Genomic DNA, 24,890 nt, shown 5'->3' with positions numbered 1-24,890 from the left:
TGGTCCGGGCAGTGGGAGCATATATTAGTGCAGACGCTGGGAGCCGGCCGGCGCTTTATGTGATTAATGAGGGAGAGCATGGAACCCGTCTCTCAAGGCTCACACCATGCAATCCACCTCTCGTACCTCCAGGTGTTCAGCCAGCTCGTCTTGAACCGAATGCCCGCACTCTGTGTCTTCCACTTTCCAGGTGCACATCAAGAAAATGGCCGCCACCTCCTGCAGACGCTGCCCTGGGTATCCCCAAACTATATCCGACTGGAGCTGTGATTCGGACCTCCATGGGAGCCGGATGCCTCCAGGTGCCCAGGGGAACTCAGTGGTACTCGGAGAAAGCCTCTTGGGTAAGATAATGGCAGGTTATTATTCAGGATGATCGGAGCTCCAGTCAAGCACGCCCTTCCTGCTCCACTACAAGATCAGTTGATGTTACATTTCCTTTCTGAGAGAAAACAGATACAAAATAGGAATTTAAAAGTTTGGCCTTCTCAACATCCTTTCTTACCATTTCATCATTTTCATCCTGTAAAAATCCTATAGAATCTTTGACTTTTCTTTTACTTTTGACAAAACCCCCAAATCCTTTTTTATTGCTTTTGACGTCTCTTGCAAGCCTTAATTCATTGTCAGTTTTAGATAATCTGATTTGTGCCCTGCAGGTTCTGAAATACAGCATTATATTCTTCTTTAGATATTCCTCCCGCTTTCCATTTGATAAACATTTTTTTCTTCCTTTTTAGCATGTGTTTAAGTTCCCGTATTCAAGTTGTCTCTGTCTGTGTCCCAGTCATTCTTGAAACTGCTCCTTTCCCTCCATTCTGAACTGGGTCCTACCCATCTCTGGATTCCAGTAATACCTGCCTGTGTCCCAGTCCTTCCTCAAACTACACCTAATCTGAACTGGGTCTGATATGTCCCTGCATTCCAGTCATATCGGTCTGTGTTCCAGTTCTTCTTGAAACTGCTCCTAGGCTGAACTGGGTCCTACAAGTCCCTATATTACAGTCGTACCTGCCTGTGTCCCAGTCCTTCCTCAAACTGCTCCTAGTCTGAACTGGGCCCTACCTGTCCCTGGATTCCAGTCATACCTACTGTGTCCCAGTCCTTCTTGGAACTGTCCCTGTCCCTCCATTCTGAACTGGGTCCTACTTTTTCCTGTAGTCCAGTCATACCTGCCTGTGTCCCAGTCCTTCCTGAAACTGCTCCTAGTCTGAACTGGGTCTTACCCATCCCTGTTTTCAAGTCGTACCTGCCTGTGTCCCAGTCCTTTCTGAAACTGTTTCTGAAACTGTTCCTGCCCGTCCAGTCCGAACTGGGTCCTACCTGTTCTTGCATTCCAGTCGTACCTGCTAGTGAAAAAAGAGGTGTGAGCCAACTCACCTGCTGCAGTTCCAGACATGGAATGTGGAAATTGCATCCTGACAAAACATGTGACCAACAAAGAAAATTGAGGAAATGTTCCAGCTCAATTTAAAACTTGCATTTATTAATGTTAAAAAATGAATTAAAAAGTTATCAATCTCAAGGCAAACATCATGCAAAAATATCCATCTGTCGTTGAAATCTGATGCAGGGAGAGATGTGCATCAAAAAAAGGACATGAATCAACACATTTTGATCACAACACAGGCATTCTTTGCCTCTGTTGCAATCAAAACACGTTGCTTCATGTCCTCTTTAGGATGCACATGCCTCCCTACATCAGGTGTACTTTTCCATAATGCCTTGCAGCTATTATTTCTCATTGTACAACACAACCAATCAGAAGAGATCATAGTCAGTATAAAAGCAGAATCAGGGAATTCAGCAGCTTTTTTTTTGTTTCTCTGGAAAGTGAAAGGGTGTCAAATCTTACAGATTATGTCAGTACCCCTGTCCGGGAAAAAAAAAGGTTTTTCTCTCTGGACAGGGATATTGATATAACTTGTCAGTTTGTTGGGCATTACTTGCCACTGCAAGAGCCCATATTAGACATTGATCCAAATCACCCATGATGAACCCCCCAAACAGAGGTAGAAACGTGTTGGGAGGCTACAAATGCACTATGGGTAACTTTTGAACAGGTCCATACTTGGGTACTGCCCTTGTCAGGGCAGGATTAATGCAGGGGCACGACATGGAGTATTAAAAGGATTGGAACAACCCTCTTTTTTTCTATCCTCCACTGCTAAAAGAAAAAAAAACCTCCTTTTTCTTACCTTGACATGGTGAACTTATGACTGAGAGGAGGAGTGAGAAGCGATTCTGGCGAGACCAAACCAATTTTCTATTAAGAACACTGTTGAATTTGAGCACTATCACTTTATACAATTATTGTTTTGTATGTCCATGTGTACAATTTGGCCAACCTTTTATGGTAGCTATTGAAAATAACATGCAGATTAACTCTATATCTGCAGGTTAATAGCACTTGAAGACATGTCAAGATTAAAGATGAACAAATCTGAAGTTAATATCCAGTGCTAACCCTGAACAAGGGGCTCTCTTTTGGAAGTGCGTTGCATTGTTTGGAGTTCAGGGGAAAGAGAGTGCACGAGAAAGAGAGAGATTTTTCTTCCAGCAATGCTTGGGTCCCCATTATTTTCAATGGGGTTCTGGTTCTGGTTCAAGTTCAGGTACAGTTCTGGTACCCTAACCGAACTTTGGAATAAAGTTTGGGTCAGGGACCAGAACCCAAACTTCCATGGGTCCGCTCATTCCTAGACAGGATCACTTTAAAGAGCTTTAAATGGGGATATATACATTCCCAAGAGACCTAAGAGTGTTATACAAGTATTTTCAGGGCAATAGAGGGCTTTGCAATATGGGGTGAATCGATTTCCAGCAAATCAAATGTAAAGAAAAATAATTGGTGCTGTTGAATTAGAATATCAAAAGATTTCCACTGATTACATCAGCTGATTGATATTTATTTTTTCAGATTATATTTTACAATTTTTGGCATTTCTTTTACTGATGTATTTTTGTGTATTTCTGTTTATATGCATAATTTTATTTTCACTTTTTATTTTTCTACAAAAGTCACAGGTAAAGTACTGTATAAACTTATAATATTACTGCACGTTTTCAGAATTGTACGCAAATGAACCAATACTAGCTCTTAACTCTATTCTGTGTTAACCCCAGCATTGGAAGGTTGCAAAGTATAGTGAATACTTACTGTGCTCATCCACTAAAATGTGTATTTTCTTACATGCTCAACACTTAAATTCAGCATGACATCACTTATCTGGAGTAGTTTGCTCTGAAGAATCAGTAAAGACACAACACACCAATATTAGAATCACAACATATAACAACAGGCCAAGCAAATTAATAGCTTCGTACAGTTTCCCGTTAGCTGGATGTCTCAGTATGGTATCTTATATCAATGAGACCTTGAACCAGGTTCTGGTAAATTGTGTGATATACAATAGATGCAATCAGTTCTCTGGCTGTGTGAGAATTTCTTCAGCTTTCAAGTAAGAAGCTTATGGAGATGTATCCTAGAGGCAGTTGACAACACTTCAGCAACTTCAAAAGTTGTAGACATTACATACGTACTCTAGCTGTAGCATTGTAAAGAAGAGAGCCATAGATACACTAGGCAGTCCGGAGACTTGATGCATTCAATTAAGCTAATAAAAAATATTAATGTGGTTCATTATATCCAGTAAGTTTTAACTTCAATAATTTTAGTGGCATTTAGTTCTATAGAACATGAATGAGACAAATATTTAGTGGGAATGGACTAAATAACAATTCCAATTCAAATTGGTATTATTCGAAATATATCCTGTAGGTTTGGCCTCAGACAGACAATAAACTTGCAGAAACTATGGTCAAATATTTAATAAACCAGTCACTAAACTGTTAATGGACCTGAAGGATGGCACTGGCATAGAGACTATGTCTGTGCCATACACATCAGTGTCCAGCTGTACTATATCCAGCAGCTGACACTTCACTGCAACTATAACTCTGGTGTTAAACTGCTATGATGCCTAAGCCATTGGTATCCAGAGCATCTAAGGAGTCTAATAGAGAAGACTCTATTTGTTGCCATATCAACATACTAAATCAGCCATGGATATGTCAAGGTCTGGACTAAGACAAATAAGCAGCTGTGGAACACAAACCACACAAGCTCACATACTATAACATGAGAGACACTGAGACTGCTGTATACATTACACAGGGTACACTGAGATTGTTGTATATACATCAAATAGGATACACTGAGATTGATGTATATATATCATATAGAATAAACTGAGACTGTTGTATACATTTCATCGGATACACTAGTATACATCAAATTGGAGATAATGTTACTGTATACATCCCATAGGAGACACTGACGCTGCTGTTTGTTGCACAAGTTTTTAGGAGTACGCCGATACCCCATATTTGTTGGAAAATGACTGCTTGGGCACATAGCAGGGCTCGGAAGGGAATGAGTGCTATTTTGGTTGCAATAGCATGCAGATACCATGTCACATTTCAAGAGCCCTGACATGCCAAAACAGTAGAAACCCCCACAAGTGATCCCATTTTGTAAACTACACCTCTCAAGGAATTAATCTAGGGGAGTAGTCAGTATTTTCAACTATCAAGTGAGTCACAAATTTGTATAACACTGTGCTGAGTAAATGAAATATTACTATTTTTTCTATTAAAATGTTGTTAGACCCCAAGTTTGCAATTTTAAAAGGAAAAATAGGAGAAAACAAAAAGTTCAATTTATTACGCTTATGCAATTTCTCCTGTGTATGCTGATAGCCCATATGTGGTTGAAAACTACTTTTGAGGCATAGTGCAAAGCCCAGAAGGGAAGAAGCGCCATATTGCATTAAGAATTTGCTGGACTGGTTGAGAGTGCCATATAACATTGGCAGAGCCCCTAGGGTTCCACAACAACAAAAAACCCTGATAAGTGACCCCATTTTATAAACTACACTTCTCAATGAATTTATCTAAGGGTGCAGTGATCTTTTTGACACCACAAGTGTGTCACAGAATTGTATACCATTGGGTAGTGAAGAAAAAATGACTGCATTTTTACAACAACAAAAATAGTTTTAGCCCCAGATTTCATATTTCCACACAGGAAAATGGGTAAAAATGGTGGCAAAATGTGTCACACAATATCTGCTGAACGTGACAGTACCCAATATGTGGATGTACAATACTGCTTAGCTACATAGCATCTTGGAGAACAAATAATTGTAGTATAGTTTGCGGACTCCATATATATAGACCCTAAGTGCCAGACGATCAGAATCCCCCGTTAAGTGACCCCATTTTGACTCCATAAGTAGTAGTAGTAGTAGTAGTGACGATTTTGACTCCATAAGTGTTTTACAGAAGCAAGCAGCAGTGGATGTTGCTGAGTTAAAAACTGCAAATTGCCATTTTATTGACCAGTACGTTGCATTTACCAGTCCATTGTAGTGACCAGTACATTGTGCCCAGCTCATGCTACTGTAGACATGCACCTGTAAATTAAGCTGGCTCTCATCGCTATAGAAATGCCAAACATGTAGTTTAGGCACCCTGTGGTGCTCAGAAGGGAGGGTTGCATTTGGATTTGGGAGCACAGAATTCATTGGATTTCTTTTGGGGGGTGAAAAGCCATAGTGCTTTTCTAGTGCCTTTCTTCTACCAGTAACGTGGAAGCCCATATTTCTATTAACAGATTACAGACCTGAGTGGTGGTTGTTTTGTGTATTGAGGTGAATCTTTGATTGGGAAAATTTTACATAGCATTTTGGATCACATTTATCCGGTGCTATATGCTGAGCACTCACTTTGGCGTTTCCTTCTAAATCTCTGAGTGATGTAATTTAGATGAAACTCCAAAGGGAATCATTCACTATAATGAGGCAGCAGGGTAACTCTAAACTCCATTTGGCCTCTGTTCTGAGATGTCCTTCTTTTCAGCGGCGCACAAAACTGTGGCTGACCGCATGTTTATGCAAGCCTAAAAAGACAGACACTGCCGGATCACAGGTCAGATGGCATCCATAGTGCATCCATCTGCCCCATTATAGGGAATCATCTGCTGCGGGTTCCGTCTGAATCAAGTATTTCAGAGATTTACACAGAGGCCCCAATGTGAGCGGTTAGCACAAAAAGCAGGATAAATGCGAGCTGACCCTTACTGCCTCTTTGGGAGGCTGTTATGAAAGGCAATTCAGTATCACAATGGACATGGAGGTCAGAGCACATACAGTGATCTGACAATAACCCAAAATAATAGAACAAGCTCTGAGACGTGGGAACTCTGCAGACCGCAATCCCTGATCCTCTCCAAACACAACTAGAGGCAGCCGTGGATTGCGCCTGACGCTACCTATGCAACTCGGCACAGCCTGAGAAACTAACTAGCCTGAAGATAGAAAAAATAAGCCTACCTTGCCTCAGAGAAATACCCCAAAGGAAAAGGCAGCCCCCCACATATAATGACTGTGAGTAAGATGAAAAGACAAGCGTAGGGATGAAATAGATTCAGCAAAGTGAGGCCCGATATTCTAGACAGAACGAGGATAGGAAAGATAACTTTGCGGTCTACACAAAACCCTAAAGAAAACCACGCAAAGGGGCAAAAAGACCCTCCGTACCGAACTAACGGCACAAAGGTACACCCTTTACGTCCCAGAGCTTCCAGCAAAACAAATAGACAAGCTGGACAGAAAAAATAGCAACAAATAGCAAAGAAGCACTTAGCTATGCAGAGCAGCAGGCCACAGGAATGATCCAGAGAAACACAAGTCCAACACTGGAACATTGACAGGAAGCAAGAATCAAAGCATTAGGTGGGGTTAAGTAGGGAAGCACCTAACGACCTCACCAGATCACCTGAGGGAGGAAACTCAGAAGCAGCAGTACCAGTTTCCTCCACAGACGGAAGCTCCCAGAGAGAATCAGCCGAAGTACCACTTGTGACCACAGGAGGGAGCTCTGCCACAGAATTCACAACAGTACCCCCCCTTGAGGAGGGGTCACCGAACCCTCACCAGAGCCCCCAGGCCGACCAGGATGAGCCACATGAAAGGCATGAACAAGATCGGGAGCATGGACATCAGAGGCAAAAACCCAGGAATTATCCTCCTGAGCATAACCCTTCCATTTAACCAGATACTGGAGTTTCCGTCTTGAAACACGAGAATCCAAAATCTTCTCCACAATATACTCCAATTCCCCCTCCACCAAAACCGGGGCAGGAGGGTCAACGGATGGAACCATAGGTGCCACGTATCTCCGCAACAATGACCTATGGAAGACGTTATGTATGAAAAAAGAATCTGGGAGGGTCAGACGAAAAGACACAGGATTAATAACCTCAGAAATCCTATAAGGACCAATGAAACGAGGTTTAAACTTCGGAGAGGAAACCTTCATAGGAATATGACGAGAAGATAACCAAACCAGATCCCCAACACGAAGTCGGGGACCCACACGGCGTCTGCGATTAGCGAAACGTTGAGCCTTCTCCTGGGACAAGGTCAAATTGTCCACTACATGAGTCCAAATCTGCTGCAACCTGTCCACCACAGTATCCACACCAGGACAGTCCGAAGACTCAACCTGTCCTGAAGAGAAACGAGGATGGAACCCAGAATTGCAGAAAAATGGCGAAACCAAGGTAGCCGAGCTGGCCCGATTATTAAGGGCGAACTCAGCCAAAGGCAAAAAGGACACCCAGTCATCCTGATCGGCAGAAACAAAGCATCTCAGATAGGTTTCCAAGGTCTGATTGGTTCGTTCGGTCTGGCCATTAGTCTGAGGATGAAAAGCCGAGGAAAAAGAGAAGTCAATGCCCATCCTACCACAAAAGGCTCGCCAAAACCTCGAAACAAACTGGGAACCTCTGTCAGAAACGATATTCTCTGGAATGCCATGCAAACGAACCACATGCTGGAAGAACAATGGCACCAAATCAGAGGAGGAAGGCAACTTGGACAAGGGTACCAGATGGACCATCTTAGAAAAGCGATCACAGACCACCCAAATGACTGACATCTTTTGAGAGATGGGAAGATCTGAAATAAAATCCATAGAGATATGTGTCCAAGGTCTCTTCGGGACCGGCAAGGGCAAAAGCAACCCACTGGCACGAGAACAGCAGGGCTTAGCCCGAGCACAAATCCCACAGGACTGCACAAAAGAACGCACATCCCGTGACAGAGACGGCTACCAAAAGGATCTAGCCACTAACTCTCTGGTACCAAAGATTCCAGGATGACCAGCCAACACCGAACAATGAACCTCAGAGATCACTTTATTTGTCCACCTATCCGGGACAAACAGTTTCTCCGCTGGACAACGATCAGGTTTATTAGCCTGAAATTTTTGCAGCTCCTGCCGCAAATCAGGGGAGATGGCAGACACAATTACTCCATCCTTGAGGATACCCGCCGGCTCAGATAAACCTGGAGAGTCGGGCACAAAACTCCTAGACAGAGCATCCGCCTTCACATTTTTAGAGCCCGGAAGGTACGAAATCACAAAGTCAAAACGGGCGAAAAACAGCGACCAACGAGCCTGTCTAGGATTCAAACGCTTAGCAGACTCGAGATAAGTCAGGTTCTTATGATCAGTCAAGACCACCACGCGATGCTTAGCTCCTTCAAGCCAATGATGCCACTCCTCGAATGCCCACTTCATGGCCAGCAACTCTCGGTTGCCCACATCATAATTCCGCTCAGCAGGCGAAAACTTCCTGGAAAAAAAAGCGCATGGTTTCATCACTGAACAATCAGAACCTCTCTGCGACAAAACAGCCTCTGCTCCAATCTCAGAAGCATCAACCTCGACCTGGAACAGAAGAGAAACATCAGGTTGACACAACACACGGGCAGAAGAAAAACGATGCTTCAACTCTTGAAAAGCTTCCACAGCAGCAGAAGACCAATTGACCAAATCAGCACCCTTCTTGGTCAAATCGGTCAATGGTTTGGCAATACTAGAAAAATTGCAGATGAAGTGACGATAAAAATTAGCAAAGCCCAGGAACTTTTGCAGACTTTTCAGAGATGTCGGCTGAGTCCAATCATGGATGGCTTGGACCTTAACAGGATCCATCTCGATAGTGGAAGGGGAAAAGATGAACCCCAAAAATGAAACCTTCTGCACACCAAAGAGACACTTTGATCCCTTCACAAACAAAGAGTTAGCACGCAGGACCTGAAAAACCGTTCTGATCTGTTTCACATGAGACTCCCAATCATCCGAGAAGATCAAAATGTCATCCAAGTACACAATCAGGAATTTATCCAGGTACTCACGGAAGATGTCATGCATAAAGGACTGAAACACTGATGGAGCATTGGCAAGTCCGAATGGCATCACTAGATACTCAAAATGACGCTCAGGCGTATTAAATGCAGTTTTCCATTCATCGCCTCGCCTGATTCGCACCAGATTATACGCACCACGAAGATCAATCTTGGTGAACCAACTAGCCCCCTTAATCCGAGCAAACAAATCAGATAACAAAGGCAAGGGGTACTGAAATTTAACAGTGATCTTATTAAGAAGGCGATAATCTATACAAGGTCTCAGCGAACCATCCTTTTTGGCTACAAAAAAAGAACCCTGCTCCTAATGGCGACGGTGACGGGCGAATATGCCCCTTCTCCAGGGATTCCTTCACATAACTGCGCATAGCGGTGTGCTCAGGCACGGATAAATTAAACAGTCGACCTTTTGGGAATTAACCACCAGGAATCAAATTGATAGCACAATCACAATCCCTATGCGGAGGTAGGGCATCGGACTTGGGCTCATCAAATACATCCCGGTAATCAGACAATAACTCTGGAACCTCAGAAAAGGTGGATGACGAAATTGACAAAAATGGAACATCACCATGTACCCCCTGACAACCCCAGCTGGACACCGACATGGATTTCCAATCCAATACTGGATTATGGGCTTGTAGCCATGGCAACCCCAACACGACCACATCATGCAGATTATGCAACACCAGAAAGCGAATATCCTCCTGATGTGCAGGAGCCATGCACATGGTCAGCTGGGTCCAGTATTGAGGCTTATTCTTGGCCAAAGGCGTAGCATCAATACCTCTCAATGGAATAAGACACTGCAAGGGCTCCAAGAAAAACCCACAACGCTTAGCATATTCCAAGTCCATCAAATTCAGAGCAGCGCCTGAATCCACAAACGCCATGACAGAATATGATGACAAAGAGCAGATCAAGGTAACGGACAGAAGAAATTTTGACTGTACCGTACCAATGGTGGCAGACCTAGCGAACCGCTTAGTGCGCTTAGGACAATCAGAGATGGCATGAGTGGAATCACCACAGTAGAAACACAGCCCATTCAGACGTCTGTGTTCTTGCCGTTCAACTCTGGTCAAAGTCCTATCGCACTGCATAGGCTCAGGTTTAAGCTCAGGTAATACCGCCAAATGGTGCACAGATTTACGCTCACGCAAGCGTCGACCGATCTGAATAGCCAAAGACATAGACTCATTCAAACCAGCAGGCATAGGAAATCCCACCATGACATCCTTAAGGGCTTCAGAGAGACCCTTTCTGAACATAGCTGCCAGCGCAGATTCATTCCATTGAGTGAGCACTGACCATTTTCTAAATTTCTGGCAATATACCTCTATCTCATCCTGACCCTGACAAAGAGCCAGCAAATTCTTTTCTGCCTGATCCACTGAATTAGGCTCATCGTACAGCAATCCGAGCGCCAGGAAAAACGCATTGATATTACTCAATGCAAGATCTCCTGGCGCAAGAGAAAATGGCCAGTCCTGAGGGTCGCCGCGCAAAAAAGAAATAATAATCAAAACCTGTTGAACTGGATCACCAGAGGAACGAGGTTTCAAGGCCAGAAATAACTTACAATTATTTTTGAAACTCAGAAACTTAGTTCTATCTCCAAAAAACAAATCAGGAATAGGAATTCTTGGTTCTAACATAGATTTCTGATCAATAGTGTCTTGAATCTTTTGTACTCTTGCCGAGAGCTGATCCACAAATGAAGACAGACTTCTAATGTCCATCGCTACACCTGTGTACTGAACCACCCAAATGTCTAGGGGAAAAAAAAGACAAAACACAAAGCCAAGAAAAAAAAATGGTCTCAGAACTTCTTTTTTCCCTCTATTGAGAATCATTAGTACTTTTGGCTTCCTGTACTGTTATGAAAGGCAATTCAGTATCACAATGGACATGGAGGTCAGAGCACATACAGTGATCTGACAATAACCCAAAATAATAGAACCAGCTCTGAGACGTGCGAACTCTGCAGACCGCAATCCCTGATCCTCTCCAAACACAACTAGAGGCAGCCGTGGATTGCGCCTGACGCTACCTATGCAACTCGGCACAGCCTGAGAAACTAACTAGCCTGAAGATAGAAAAATAAGCCTACCTTGCCTCAGAGAAATACCCCAAAGGAAAAGGCAGCCCCCCACATATAATGACTGTGAGTAAGATGAAAAGACAAGTGTAGGGATGAAATAGATTCAGCAAAGTGAGGCCCGATATTCTAGACAGAACGAGGATAGGAAAGATAACTTTGCGGTCTACACAAAACCCTAAAGAAAACCATGCAAAGGGGCAAAAAGACCCTCCGTACCGAACTAATGGCACGGAGGTACACCCTTTGCGTCCCAGAGCTTCCAGGAAAACAAATAGACAAGCTGGACAGAAAAAATAGCAACAAATAGCAAAGAAGCACTTAGCTATGCAGAGCAGCAGGCCACAGGAATGATCCAGAGAAACGCAAGTCCAACACTGGAACATTGACAGGAAGCAAGAATCAAAGCATTAGGTGGGGTTAAGTAGAGAAGCACCTAACGACCTCACCAGATCACCTGAGGGAGGAAACTCAGAAGCAGCAGTACCAGTTTCCTCCACAAACGGAAGCTCCCAGAGAGAATCAGCCGAAGTACCACTTGTGACCACAGGAGGGAGCTCTGCCACAGAATTCACAACAGGAGGCAGAATTTACAAATCAACAGCAGTTTAAGATTTGGTTTTATTTTTTTTCTTATGTGGTATAAGTGATTAGATGACTTTATTTGGGCTGGTGCAATTACAGTGATACCAGATTAATATCAGATTTTTATGTTTGTCTGCTGACACACACTAAAAAATACTTTTTTTTTACAAAAATAAGTTTTATATCGCCATATTTAGAAGGCTATAATTTTTCCATATTTCTGCCAAAACAGAGTCATGTGACAGCATGCTTTTTGCAGGAAAAGTTGGCATTTTTATTCTTATAATTTTCTGTCCCATTACATTTTTTGATCGCTTTCTATTCCGATTTTTGGGTTATAGAATAAGCAAAAAAACAGCAATTCAGGAATTGTTCTTTGGGGGTTTTCATATGCTGTTCCGCGTGTTGTAAAATTGAAAAGTTAGTTTTATTCTTCGGGTCAGTACTAGTGTTGAGCGATACTTTCCAATATTTGAAAGTATCGGTATCGGATGGTATCGGCCGATACCGGCAAAATATCGGATCTCGCCGATACCGAGTTCCGATACCAATACAAGTCAATGGGACACAAATATCGGAAGGTATTCCTCGATGGTTCCCAGGGTCTGAAGGAGAGAAAACTCTCCTTCAGGCCCTGGGATCCATATTAATGTAAAAAATAAAGAATAAAAATAAAAAAATATGGCTATACTCACCCCTCCGAAGAACCCTGGCTGTCACCGCTGCAAGCGTCCGCCTCCATTCCTGAGAATTGCAGAGAGTGAAGGACCTTCGATGACGCCTGACCGCTCACGTGACTTTTCACCTGACCGTGACATCACCAAAAGTCCTTCACTCACTACAGTCTCAGTAACGGAGGCAGACGCTCGCAGTGGTGACAGCCAGGGTCCTTCGGAGGGGTGAGTATAGCCATATTTTTTCTTTTTTTTCTTTATTTTTTACATTAATATGGATCCCAGGGCCTGAAGGAGAGTTTCATCTCCTTCAGACCCTTGGAACCACACGCACCGCACACTCCGATACCGATTTCCGATATCACAAAAATATCGGAACTCGGTATCGGAATTCCGATACAGCCGATACCCGATACTTGCAGTATCGGAATGCTCAACACTAGTCAGTACAATTACAATGATATCACATTTATATTATTTATTATTTATATTATTATTTTAATAAAAATTATTGCTTTTACATTACTTTATTCTGATAGCTGTAATTTTTTTATTTTTCCCCTGATGCAGCTGTGTTTTGGCTTATTTTTTGCGGGTCAAGATGACATTTTCATCAGCACCATTTTTAATTCCATTTGACTTTTTGATCACTTTTATTCCACTTTTTGTTTGATGGCATGATGAAAAAGAAAAGTCTTTTGCTCCGTTTTTTATTTTTATTTTTATGGTGTTCACTGAAGGCATTAACTATTGGGACACTTTTATAGGTCGGGTTGTTCCAGATGGGTAGATATCAAATATGTGTACTTTTTTTTGTTTTTACATAAATATACATATTTATTGGTTTAATATTTATTCTTCTTTGGTGATTTTTTCTTAATAGTTTTAAAAACATATGGGACGTCAAAGTTTAGTTTTCTTATCACTGTTCTCATGCATTGCAATACATATGTACTGCAGTGGATGAGACCTGTCAGTTTTACACTGGCAGATCACCTGTTAGTTTCAGCTGCTGGCTGAGTCTAACAGGCCATCACAACTGGCAGACCAGGAGGTCATGTGACCTCTGGCTTCCATGACAACTCTCGGTTCCCCCGTGATTTGATCACATCTCACTCTTCACGGTTAGGGTCAGAGAGGTGAGTAAAGCAACGCTCTCCCTCTCACTCTCCTCTAAAGGCCACAATTGGGCATCTAGAAAATAGCAAAGGGTCAACATCATTGGGACCTGATCCAATCAGGTCCTGACGATGTCACCTGTCTGAGCTACCAATCATTAAATTGCAATGCTTGCAAGATCCTGGGAGTCCTAAGCACTTTAAGACTGCCGATCACAGAGAAACGTCGGCGCTGCACAAAGCCCTGCAAGTGATGACGATTATCTACAGTGGGCAGTGGGGAAGAGCTTAAAAAAAGTAGCAAAAAAACAAGTCTTTATACAGCTACATTGACAAAAGTTACAGCTACATTGATAAAGATATTGCATTTAGAATGTGATGAACAAGCAAACAAAAAGATTAAATTAATTCCAAAAGCTTAAAGAAGTTGTCCACTACTTGTACAACTCCTTGTCATACCCCAAACTTGGCCCCAATAAAATAAAATAAACCTTATATTCACCTCCCGTGCTGGTATTGTTCCCGCGGTGTTGGAACTCACTCTCTCAGGGCTACCATGCGGTTGTAGTGACATGTGACCTCGGCACCCAATCAGCGCTGGCATCACTCTCCCCGCCTTTGGACAAATTGAAGATGAAGAGGAAGTCCAGGCTGCAGATGATCTCTGACTTTCTCTTCATGTTCAATTTGTCCGAAGTGATGCCAGCACTGATTGAGCGCCGAAGTCATGTGTCAGTCAACCACATGAGAGCCCCTGGGAGAGCGAGTGCCAACACCACGGGAACAGCGCCGGCAAAGGAGTTGAGCATAGGCTTTATTTTATAAGGCCAAGCATGGGGTATGAGAAGGGGTTGTCTTAGTAGTGGACAACCCCTTTAATATATCTCCTAAAGGGATTTAATGACTGCAAGAAGATATCTTAATAAAACATAAGCAGTTCATATTAGAATACTTTTTAATTGATTAAGCAACAAATCACTGAGCTATCCTAGTATTAAGTTTGTTTTTTGTCAAAAAATTGCAATAATTGAAACACTCTATTTCTAGTAAATAGAGTGACAAGCAAATAAATTGAATTTCACAAGGAATTGATTCAGAAAATATATTCTAATATATAATAAATAATGTTTATTGACTGAAACTTGATCACAAGGTTTTTTATTTATTTACTTGAATATGTTTTTAAGTTTTTGGCCAAAAATAATTTCAAAATATTTAGTCACTTCACAAAGTCACCAGTAGCAGCACAGGTAGTCCATCTTTTGTCAAATACTTTTGTAACACAAAAAAATTAGAGCATGGCATCCTGAACATTTTAAAATACTTTTTCTTAAAATGTAATTTCAAGACGGAACAAAAAGAAAATAAGACTATACCAGTAGAGACAGTGATGTTTACCTGCATATTTAGAACAGCAAAATAATTTAGAAATAGTCTAACATGTTCTACATGATTGCTTCCAATGATTGTTCCTACTCCTTACTCAAATACGATTTCATTTCCCATTTCTTCTGAATTCTGTGTCCATATTTGTGAAAGAAATGAGCTTTATTAAAATATCTCCTGAAATCGATTGCTGCCCCCCATTTATTAATTTCCCTATTTTATGAAATCACACAAATGTGCAGTGTAACTTAATATGAGATATAATCTGATCCAGCGAGCTCTTAGTTTTGGAATAATTATCTTGTGTTACAATTATAATGATGTGCAATCAATGAGAAAATAGCAGCATGTTTTATGTTTATAATGTTTGCTATGAAAACACATCACTGTAAATTTAGATTTCTGAAATACGCCACTATTTTAACTGCAGGATACCTGTAGGTACCTGTATTTCAAACAGTTTTTCCTTTGACCTCCTTCAAACTTTTATTTCTGTGCGTTTGAAAAAATGCTATGAATTGTAATGAATTTTTCATCATAAAAAAGACTCTTCAAAGAGGAAGAGGACAGGACCTATAATGGCACATATTGGATGTAGCAATCCCAAAACCTAAATTTAATCTTTTAAAGGGCCTTGCCATATGAGTTAAGAAGTCAAACCAGAAACTCCATTAACAGACAGGTGTTATGGGGTGTTTGCCCCTCATCAGTGCAAAACAGGTGAGCTGATGTGTTTGGGTGAGACGCCTCTGACAAAGAATTTAAGGGGTAAAGTTTCTCTTGTTGATTTGGCCAAGTCACTATAAGTCATGCAGTGCTCCTCCTGGAATTGAAATATGTAAATAGCTTCTTCAGACAGGGAGAGGACAGGAGCTTGAAAGATAAGAAAAACAGGTTATATTATACTCACCCAAGGGTGCTCCCGGTTCGTTCCATTCCGATGGGCGTAGCGGTCCGGGTCCAGCACCTCCCATTTTCATTCAATAACATCCTCTTCTTTGCTTCCTGCCACGGCTCCTGTGCAGGCATACTGGGTGAGTATAATATAACTTGTTTTTCTTATCTTTCAGGTTACATCTGGGGCTTATCTACAGCATTACAGAATGCTGTAGATAAGCCCCTGATGCCGGTGGTCACAGCTTATAGGCGAATTTTGGGGTGACAGATTCCCTTTAACTCATGACCTCTCCCTGTGCAGCATGTGAACTGAAGATCTCCACTGCAGGCGTGATTTAGTGACATAATCACATCTGTTGGAATGAGACTCAGGCACTCAAACTAAATGGTGAAGTGAGCAGTTGGTTCTCTGCTTTACTATTTTACTCAACTGTGTCTGGATGATAGGGATGGTGCACACCTGCTTATGGACCCAATAGCAGTCCCATGCTCTTCATTATGCATGGTATACCTATGGTTGTGGGAGCTGCTAAGCCTCCTTCAATTTCCCAGGATATATAAAAAGCTAATGCTTTACCATTGTACCATGTATCATAATCTGAAGAACTGCTATGGGATGTCTGCCATAACTTTCTTTGTTTTCTGTTAACTATCTTTTATTTTTATACAGGGTGGAGCGCGGTAATTTGCTGATTTGGGAATGAAATAAAAAAATTATGATCATTAGAAAAATTTATTTTATATTTTAATTATACTGAACAGTAATGGAATTTTTAAATTACATGGTTTTAAATAGTGTATCTGGCAAATGTCGACCTTCGCTATCCACACACTGCTGCATACGTTTTCTGAAGTTTTCATGAACTCTAACAAGCATGTCCACTGGTATTCTGCCAATTTCAGCTTCAATATTGTTCCTTAGGTCTTCCAAGGTGTTGGGATGGTTGATATACACCTTAGACTTCAGGTAACCCCAAAGGAAAAAATCGCATGGGGCTAAATCTGGTGAGCGTGCTGGCCAGTTCACATCTCCCCTCAAAGAGATAAGCCGTCCAGGAAACATTTGCCTCAAACAATTCATGGTAACCCTCGCTGTGTGTGCAGTGGCACCATCCTGTTGGAACCATGTATCCTCTAGTTCCATTGCCTCAAGAGCCGGCTGAAAATAATCCTGTATCATAGACAAGTACCGTTCGGAGTTCACAGTTATGGCACGACCATTATCCTGAAAAAAGTAAGGACCAATGATGCCTACTCGTGATATGGCGCACCACACAGTGACGCGGTCCGAATGCAGAGGTCTCTCGTGAACTTCTCTGGGGTTTGTTTCACTCCAGTAACGCATATTTTGTTTGTTTACACACCCACTGAGGTGAAAATGTGAAAATTCACCCAATTTACAATTGATTGCCGTCCAGGAACACGTCCGCGTGGAGGAACAGCGAATTGTAAACGAAAAGCACGCTGCACTGCAATGATTGAGTGGGCATTTGAAAAATACGCTTCAACACAAAATGACCTCTCCTCACGTGTCCACTGCATGATGGCAACTGAAAGGCAGAGGAATACAAATCTCCCATCAGCCACTGTAAGCCACACCCACTCTCCCCTCTCTTCGACCGACAGTGCCGCCACAGCATGCAGTGCAAAAAAGCAAATTACCGCGCTCCACCCTGTATAATGGAGTTGAAGCGGCTCAAAGATTATTTTATTCACTCTTGCTATATGTACCAAATTAGTCAAACACAGAAGAAGGCATAATTTAGCCATTTTTGCAGAGCTGCCAAAAGTATCACTAATTGGCACAAAATTTTTGTTTAAACCAAACATGCACGATTCTGATTCAGTGCCGTAATGCAAGTTAAATTTAAGCTATGCATAGTTTATTCAATATATATTTGCCTTTACAGATTGTGGCAGCGCAAACGTGAATATTCCATAAATTGGTAATTGACCTGGAGGCAAACATAGTATATAGTAATCATTCTTTGGCTCATTAATAGTGTCGAGCATTCTGATACTGCAAATATCGGGTATCGGCCGATATTCGCTGTATCAGATTTCCGATACTGAGTTCCGATACTTTTAAGATATCGGATACCAGAATCAGAAGTTCCTATAGGAAGACTACTACTGTCCCATCATTGGCTAATGTGTCAATCACTGCCATTGTAGCAGGCATAGCCCGATGGGACTTGTAGTCCCATCGGACGATGCCTGCACACAAAGACCCCCGGCAGGCCACACAGACCCCCGAGAGGCCCGTACAGACCCCCGGCAGGCCGCACAGACCCCCGAGAGGCCTGTACAGACCCATGGCAGGCCGCACAGACCCCCAGCAGGCCGCACAGACCTCCGAGAGGCCCGTACAGACCTCCGGCAGGACGCACAGACCCCCGACAGGCAACACAGACCCCTGAGAGGCCCATACAGACCCCTGGCAGGTCACACAGACCCCCGGCAGGCCGCACAGACCCACGGCAGCCCACACAGACCCCCGAGAGGACTGTACAGACCCCCGGTAGCCCCGCACAGACCCCCATGGTCCCACAAAGACACGCAGTCTCCACCCATGCACCGCAGGATGTTCAAGGAATGAAAGGGCTTATTTTCATTCCGATATTTATGTCCCATTGACTTGCATTGGTTTCCGGTATCGGTATCGGCGATATCCGACATTTTTTGGATATCGGCCGATACAATCCGATCCCGATATTTCCAAATATCGGAAGGTATCGCTCAACACTACTCATTAACATCATCATATGCTTTTGTCAGGTGCTTAATATACAAACTTTTGCTACAACACTATTTCATTTGTATAGTTTCGTCAACTAATTTATTAATTTAGCTATAGAACATGCTTAATGAAAACTGCAAGGGCTCAATATATCCTTTTTCATTTTTCACAGACAATGATGAGAAAAACAGCACAATATGAAAAACTAGCTATAATATTTTTCCCAAGATAAACTTGTCACAATGTTTTACTTCATTCTTTTTATTGAACACTGCTAAAGTAAGTACAATTATTTAAAAGGATCATTTCATCAAGTTTTTGCTACTCCATCGAAGAGATACATGATGTAAGGGCAGAGACCGTCATTCCAGTGTTATATCAGTTACTGGGCTGCTTGCTGCAGTTTTGGTAAAATAACTTTTTTAACTGTTGCAATTCTGTCAGTCCTCTGACTGCAGAGCTCTGTATAACCTCACCCACACCACTGATTGACAGCTTTCAGGGTACACTGCACTGAGCATAGGCAGAAAGCTGCCAATCAGTGGTGAGGGTGGTGTTATGTAGAGCTCAAGAATATGGAGTTCTGCATCGCTCTAGTGATAACATCCTGCTGATAATGCAGCGATTTTACTACAACAAGATCTTTGTCTCTATATTATGTTGCTCTCAGATTAGATGGAGAGAACCCAATGGCAGATTCTCTTAAAGCATAGGCAAATCATAGCATTTGTGTAGACAAGCTAGACATCTTTTATGAAAGTCTTATAGACTTCACTTATGTGTTAGAGACAAGATTATGTGATACTTACTATTATATAATTATTCTATGTTCTCCTCCTTGTTAGTGTAGCTTTCCTCACAGACTGCACAGATCTCCTGTCCATAAAATGGCTGCTGGTGGAGGAGCATGTGACCAGACCTGTCCATCAGTCTCTTCCAATAGAAAAGGAGTTTCATCATGTGAGGTTTTCAATTGGAGGAGACTGATGGACAGGTCTGGGCACAAGTTCGTCCATCAGAAGCCATTTTATGGACAGGAGAGCTGTGCAGTCTGTGAGGAAAGCAGCAGCAAGAATGAGAAGAACCTCTTAGGCTGCCATCACACTATCAGTATTTGGTCAGTATTTTACCTCAGTATTTGTAAGCCAAAACCAGGAGTGGAACAAATAGAGGAAAAGTATAATAGAAACATATGCACCACTTCTGCATTTATCACCCTCTCCTGGTTTTGGCTTACAAATACTGATGTAAAATACTGACCAAATACTGATAGTGTGATGGCAGCCTCATACTTATATAATAGTAAGTGCCACAAAAGCATGTCCACAACACATCTGATAAAATAAAGATAATGTGGCCAACCCCGTTAATTCATTCTGCAGCCAGCAATAGACAGTGTAAGGCCGGGGTCACACTAGCGTAGAATACGGATGAGTGCTGTGTAAGAAAACATCGCATAGCACTCGGTCCAGTGTTAATCTATGGGGCAGCTGACATCACCGTTTTGTATTCTGTGGCATGCTTCGGTTTTACGCGTATATCAGCCAAGTCTTGCCAATACAAGTCTGTGGGTGCGAAAAAACACCACACGGATCATCAGTGTGACTTGCGAAAAATCCGCACACATTTTCCTCATTTCAGCCCATTGAGCCATTATATTCATTGGGGAAAATCAGTGAGAAACGTAAAGCCCTACACATGTCATACGGATATCATACTGATACATATGTGCGAGGAAATCGCATTATTGCATTGAAAACGCATTACACACGGATGACCAGATGGAGAACATTTGTGTGACTCTCGGCCTAGAGAATAGGACCAATTTTTCATACGTTGAGTGTGACGCTGGCTTAATACAGCAGCTATAGGAGGCAAGCAATGCAAATATTTTAATGAAACCCAATTACAATTTATTTAAACCCAATTGCATGCATTTAAGTAAGAAAAAGTTATCCCCAACGGTATACAACCCCTTTAATTTCAATATACTTTTTTATTTTTCAAGGTTATGCTCTTTCTAAAGATTTCATACATTCAGAAATAAATGCCTTTTTATTTTGGTCTTACATTTATTCCTACACTTATATACTACTTTATTGTTCATTGATCTGAGATCAAGCTTAGTTAATCAACAGCCTAAATCTGAAAACTTCCATCATTTATTATCATTCGAAGTGGTAAACATTGGTTTAGAACAGCCCCTCATACAACAGGAGGGAGTGAAGTATAGGATGGCATAATTGTCAGCCCCATTAATAATAATAAAGAATTAAGATATACAATATATGTCTAATTTGTATAATTAGCTTCACTTATTTATAAGTTCAGCATTTTCTTCACGTACAACATCAGCTCAACATTCGTCAGTGAAATATGGAAAATAAAGTCAGGTTGCTTTCACTTGCTGCATATTAAGTTGTCTGTATTAGACATTTACCTTAATGTAATGATACATTAAATAATTTATTGTGACACTTTGTTATCAAAGCAGCATACTGTCAACAGTAAGACTGATAATTAGCAACATATTTCTAAATATACACTTTGGCCTCTAACATATTTCCTACGTGCAATCTGTTTTATGGCTTCTGTACAATAATAAAGACAATTTTAAATAAAAAATAGTGACTAGGTGTCATTAAAGCACTAACCATAATGATGCATAAAAGTTTGAACGTATTTTGTACGGCAAATGGGTTGTGAAGTTCTTGAAAAATATCAAGATCTTTTAGTAATAGAATAAAAATGTAAGGCGTTTCATACATTTCTCAAAATTCGTAAAAATTAAAAGCAACTACCGTATATACTCGAGTATAAGCCGACCCAAATATAAGCTGACCTCCCTAATTTTGCCACAAAAAACTGCGAAAACTTAATGACTCGAGTATAAGCCTAGGGTGGAAAAATGCAGCCGCCACAGGTAAATGTCAAAAATAAAAATAGATACCAATAAAAGTAAAATTAATTGAGACCACAGTAGGTTAAGTGTATTTGAATATCCATATTGAATAAGGAGCCCCATATAATGCTCCATAAAGTTTATGATGATCCCATAAGATGCTCCATATTAAAATATGCCCCATATAATCCTGCACAAAGGTTAATAATGGCCCCATAAGATGCTCAATAGACACATTTGCCCAGTATAATGCTGCACAAATGTTGATTATGGCCCCATAAGATGCTCCATAAAGATACTTGCCCCATATAGTGCTGCACAAACCTTGATTATGGCCCCATAAGATGCTCCATACAGACACTTGCTCCATATAATGCTCCACAAACGTTAATTATGGCCCCATAGGATGCTACCAAAGATATTTGTCCCATATAATACTGAACAAATGTTATGGCCCCATAAGATACTCCATACAGACCTTTGCCCCATATAATGCTGCACAAACGTTGATTATGGCCCCATAAGATGCTCCATACAGACACTTGCCCCATATAGTACTGCACAAACATTGATTATGGCCCCATAAGATGCTCCATAAAGATATTTGCCTCATATAGTGCTGCACAAACATTAATTATGGCCCCATAAGATGCTCCATAGAGATATTTGCCCCATATAGTGCTGCACAAACGTTGATTATGGCCCCACAAGATGCTCCATACAGACACTTACCCCATTTGCTGTTGCTGTAATAAAAAAACAAATCACATACTCACCTCTCCGTCGCTCAAGCCCCCGGCACTTGCAATATTCACCTGACTTCGTTCCGGCGCCGCTCCATCATCAGCTTCTTCTGCGCTGACGTTCAGGCAGAGGGTGCGCAATAACCACGTCACCGTGCCTTCTGACCTGAGCATCACTGCAGAAGATGCTGAAGATGGAGCAGCGCCCGGAACAGGGAGCAGGTGAATATCGCGCAGCGCTCCCCTCCCCGCTATACTCACCTGCTCCTGGCGCTGTGCAGTCCCTGTTTCCCAGCACCGCAGCTTCTTCCTGTACTGAGCGGTCACCGTTACTGCTCATTACAGTAATGAATATGCGGCTCCACCCCTTTGGGAGGTGGAGCAGCATATTCATTACTGTAATGAGCGGTACCATGTGACCGCTCAGTACTGGAAGAAGCTGGGGTGTCGGGGAGCCAGGGACCTGCAAGGACCGTGCCAGGAATAGGTGAGTATAATTAGACAGCCCCTGTTCCCCCTCCCCTGCCGACCCCTGGGTATGACTCAAGTATAAGCCGAGAGGGGGACTTTCAGCCCCAAAAAATGGGCTGAAAATCTCGGCTTATACTCGAGTATATACGGTAATAACTACATCAGAAGCTCTCTTTCTTGTGCTGTCTTTAACACTGTTGGGAGAAGTTATCATTGTTACGGTTCCACCCCACAGGGTGTCTGGGATACAGTTACTGACAGCTTGGCCGTCCAATTCGGTATAGAGGCGTGCTGAATCAGTCATTACTTTGACAACATGGCCATCCAATCTAGTTCAGTGGCATGTTGAGCTGTCATTGCATTGATTGACAGCTCGACTAGCCAATCTGTTACTGGGACGTGTTGGCTGTGTTCACTATCCTGGGTGATTGCCATGCTACTTAACTGAGCAGCTTCTCCCAGACCACTGCCAGACATTCATTCAACAAGTGAGGTTTGTGCTACCTGTGCCATGAGTTCTGTATGCGTGATCTGTTGCATGACCTTGGACTTTGTTCTGACCATCCGCCTGTTAAACCCCTTCTGCTCCAATCCGTTATCCTATCGGTACTCTGACCTCGGAAATGTTACTACTCTTTTTGTCTCTTCATTCTGTTTATGATGTACCCTCCTGGCTTCTGAACTTGGACTCCTTGACCACTCTGACCCAGAGCTTGACTGTGAGAAGTGACTAGTGTCACAATCATCCTTACTTGCACCAGTTGTCTAACAGAAAAGAACTTACAAATTACGGTATACTCAATACATACTCCACAATTTGTGTCTTTTTTACCTTTTCCTAAATTTTTCTTTCAAAAGGGATGGAACTGATCTACTGCTGCTCAACATGCAAATTATTTTGTTTATTTATTACGCTTGGCTTATATAGCACCATTAATTCCACAGCACTTAAAAGACATCATCATTACTGTCAACATTGGGACTCACAATCTAAATTCCCTATCAGTATGTAATTAGAATATGAGAGGTAATCCAACTACCAGGTAGAAACTCACACAAATGAGGGCCGAACATTTAAACTACTTGCAGATGTTGTCCTTGGTGGGATTTGAACCCAATACCCCTGAACTGCAAAGCAACAGTGCTCTATTAAGCCACACTGCTACAAATTTACCATAATATTTGCCAACATCTGCTGCACACAGTAGCAGAAATCTATGCCAGCCCACAACTGGCGTAGATTTTATATTTTGTTGCACGAAAAGCCCAAATTTTTTTAAACGATTTGTGTTGTAAATTTCATCACACCCCTATTTGTGCTACAATTTATACTTTTCCTTTAGTCTTCTGCCGCTTGCTGCACTTTGTTAAAAAAGTGGGTGCAGCTTAATTGAGTGAGCATCATAGAATGACATACAACAAATTCATTATGACATATTTCAGAAAGCTGGTGTATATCGTAGCTAAAGTTCATTTTCTTGAGCTCTGACAGCACACAAATACGCTATATTTTTTAATGAAACATTTGAAAAATCTCACTCCAGCAGGCTAAAGGGTCGAAAATGGTATATAAAATGCCTTGATAAATTCTCACCAGTGTTTTTAACTATTTCAAGTCTTCATTTGTCTTTGTGAAAATTGGACGCTTTCCTTGTTGGCATCTCTTCCCATGTGCATACTGATAATTCCCGACAATGTCTTTCACTAGAACATCAGTATGGTTTAGGACGGACAAATGCAGAAAAATCAAGGACAAAGAGGACTTCACAAACAGCAATAGTAACATAGCAATGTGTTTCTTTAATTTTTGCAAACTAATTTACACTTCTGAATTATAAAATGTAAAGCAAATATCTCTGTTTTACAAGCCTTTAAGGCAATGTGACAGCTGAGATATGTTACCCGATATGTGGGCAGCATGTATCAGACAATGTCAGATTTGAGCCATATATCTTTAAAGCAAAGAAGTAGAATATTCTTGAATGGCCAAGT

This window comes from Ranitomeya imitator, chromosome 2, assembly GCF_032444005.1.
Source record: "Ranitomeya imitator isolate aRanImi1 chromosome 2, aRanImi1.pri, whole genome shotgun sequence".
NCBI lineage: Eukaryota > Metazoa > Chordata > Amphibia > Anura > Dendrobatidae > Ranitomeya > Ranitomeya imitator.
Note: the sequence above shows the minus strand (reverse complement) of the source record.